A 2,776-nucleotide genomic window follows, 5' to 3' on the forward strand; every position below is an offset into this window, starting at 1 on the left:
ATGTATATATATATATATATATATATATATATATATATATATACATACACCATTTGTTGACAACAGTATCAGTGCAGTGTTTATAAAAAGAAAGTTTGAGATAGTTTTTACCAAGGATTATTTCCTTCAGGCAGGTGAATGATAGACATGACCTGCAGGACCCTGTTTTCTAGTGCCAATTCCACACTGAATAAACTCAGCAGCTGGCAACATGTCAATGATTAGTTTGTTTTCCTGCTCCAGTTTCAAAAGCTCTGTGTTGTGGCAGTTCTAGTCATGGGAATCCCAGAAGCAGAATAGGATGCTCAGTGGATTTATGTGTATGCCAATACCCCCAAATTCCCTGCCAGCTCACAGTTATCTCATAGGTGTGCTGTCTGTGCTCTGAAAACAACCCAAAAGTTAAAGTACTTTCCCTTCTTACAAGACACAGGTTCATCATGCCTAGCCAGTCTATTTTAGGTACAATTCATGATTTGGTTTTTGGTATAAAGACCTTTGGGGGGCGGGATTATGGTGAATCAGTAAATACTGAAGAATATTGAAGGATCTGGTCAACTGTTTCTACATTTTACCAACAGAGCTGATGGTCTGAACTCTGCAAAGATCCATTAGTGCAAAGGCATCTTAAATCACCCTAAAGGGACGGATGATTATTTCCCCAGGGGGAGGGATCCGGGTCTGGCATATGGCCAATGTAGCTATCTTTGTGCTAGTCTCTCCTGGTCCCCAGCCAAAGGCACGTCAAAACAATCTGGGCTGGAAAGGACAGAGCTGGAGTCTGTTGTAGCCAACATAAGTTAGTGAGTCATGGGAACCAATGGAAGTACCAGGAGAGACCATGGTGCATTCTGGGAAATATTGTCCAGCAGGGGAGCTGGGCCCCTGGGGAGAATGGGAGTATGAGGCACCCAGAACTACTGTTCCTATGACACACTGCAGCAGCGCAGTCAGACACAAAGATTAATACCCACTAGAAAATGAACCTTTCATTTTGGGTAAACAAACCAAAATGTTTCATTTCAAAGGAATGTCAAAACTTTTGTTTTGATCCAAAATGTTGACATGAAACTTTTAAACCTTTCTGAAACAAAAATTATCAGGACTTTTTGGTGTGTGAAAAGTTTTGACATTTTGACTTTTTGTTCTGATTCAGGCTGAAAACAAATGTCAAAACATCAGGGTTTCCAATGCAATGAAAATTCCATGTTTCAATCAGCTCTAATATTGACTCATTGTTCCAGCATGCTATAATGGAGGGCTGTTCTGGTGCCACCTTTTAGATAAGGCATAGGAAACATAATCACATAATCAAGCTGTTAAGTGAAACTTTACACAATTCCAATCTTCTTATATTAATACATTAGTGAGCAATACTAGGATGGTGTTGAAGTTGAATGTTTGTGAATAATTATACAGAGGATTGTTGTCTTCAGGCAGGATTAAAGATGCCATGGCCCTTGTAACAAGAGTATATCCCTAGTGTTCTGGCCAAATTACCTACATTTCTACTGCAGTTTTAAGTGGATATCATATTAAGGACTTAGTCCATAGGACCTGGTACAAATTAGCTATCTTGTAAATAATAAAATTAATCTTTTCCTATTCTAAAACTACTACTGTGCACTGTTGCTGTTGAATGTTAGGACCCAGTCCTGAAAGATTCTGAGCACCTGAGTTCAAGAACAGTCAGCACCTCCCAGGAAATGCGCAATACTTTGCAGGATCAGGCCCTTACAGAGATACCACTTTTCAGCTAAGAGAGGTCTGCATTTCATTTTATGTAGACAAAGTGAAGTGAGTCCTATTAATATAGTGTATCTGAATAGAGACAGATACACAGCATTGCATCTGAGTCCAATAAGACTCAGAGACTAACAAATTTATTAGAGCATAAGCTTTCGTGGGCTACGAAAGCTTATGCTCTAATAAATTTGTTAGTCTCTAAGGTGCCACAAGTACTCCTGTTCTTTTTGCGGATACAGACTAACATGGCTGCTACTCTGAAATAAGACTCAATTCTTTAAAGGTCTCAGTCAGCAAAGAACTTAAACACATGCTTAACTTTATTCTCCTCTTGATGCAGAGAGGATAGATGTGTGATGGATGCTATCTTAACCAACACAGTGGGGACTGAACCTGGGACCTCCAAAGCTAAACACAAGTAGCTACAGAACGAACATCCTGTAGTTAGGGGCTGTAACAACTCAGATCTCAGTGAGTTAGCACAGAGGGGGATTTGTCTCACAAGTTTGTCAATGGATTACAGCTATATAACAAATGAGAATTAAGTGGACAGAGTGTCCTGCCAATTGGAGAGGTCTCCAAGCTTGAACATGGAACAAGCTACCAAAGGAATCCATGTACAAAAAGATCCATAACATGCCAATGTAGGCTGGTTTTAATTATGAAAATTGCTTATGCATATTGTGGTCCGCCCTCTACTCCAGGTCCCAGCCCAGGGGCCCTAGGGATAGTGGTAAACCACTTAAACTAGCGGTTCCTTCCCCTGGGCTACTTCCCTCTCCTGCCCTTCAGCTTGTGGGGGCTTCCTGCCCTCCCTGTGCACAAGCCAGGTGTCCCTTTACCTAGGGTCTTGGTCTTCTTAGCCCACCGCAGCACTTCTCCAAACTTTCCTCTGCTTCCCTCCAAACTGCTCTCTGCTCCAGCACCAATCCACTCTGTTTCTACTCCTTCAAACTGCTCTCTGCTCCAACACCAATCCACTTTGTTTCTACTCCTTCAAACTGTTCTCTGCTCCAGCACCAATCCTCTC

This window comes from Terrapene carolina, unplaced genomic scaffold (assembly GCF_002925995.2).
Source record: "Terrapene carolina triunguis isolate 2854851 unplaced genomic scaffold, T_m_triunguis-2.0 Scaffold42, whole genome shotgun sequence".
NCBI classification, from domain to species: Eukaryota; Metazoa; Chordata; order Testudines; family Emydidae; genus Terrapene; species Terrapene triunguis.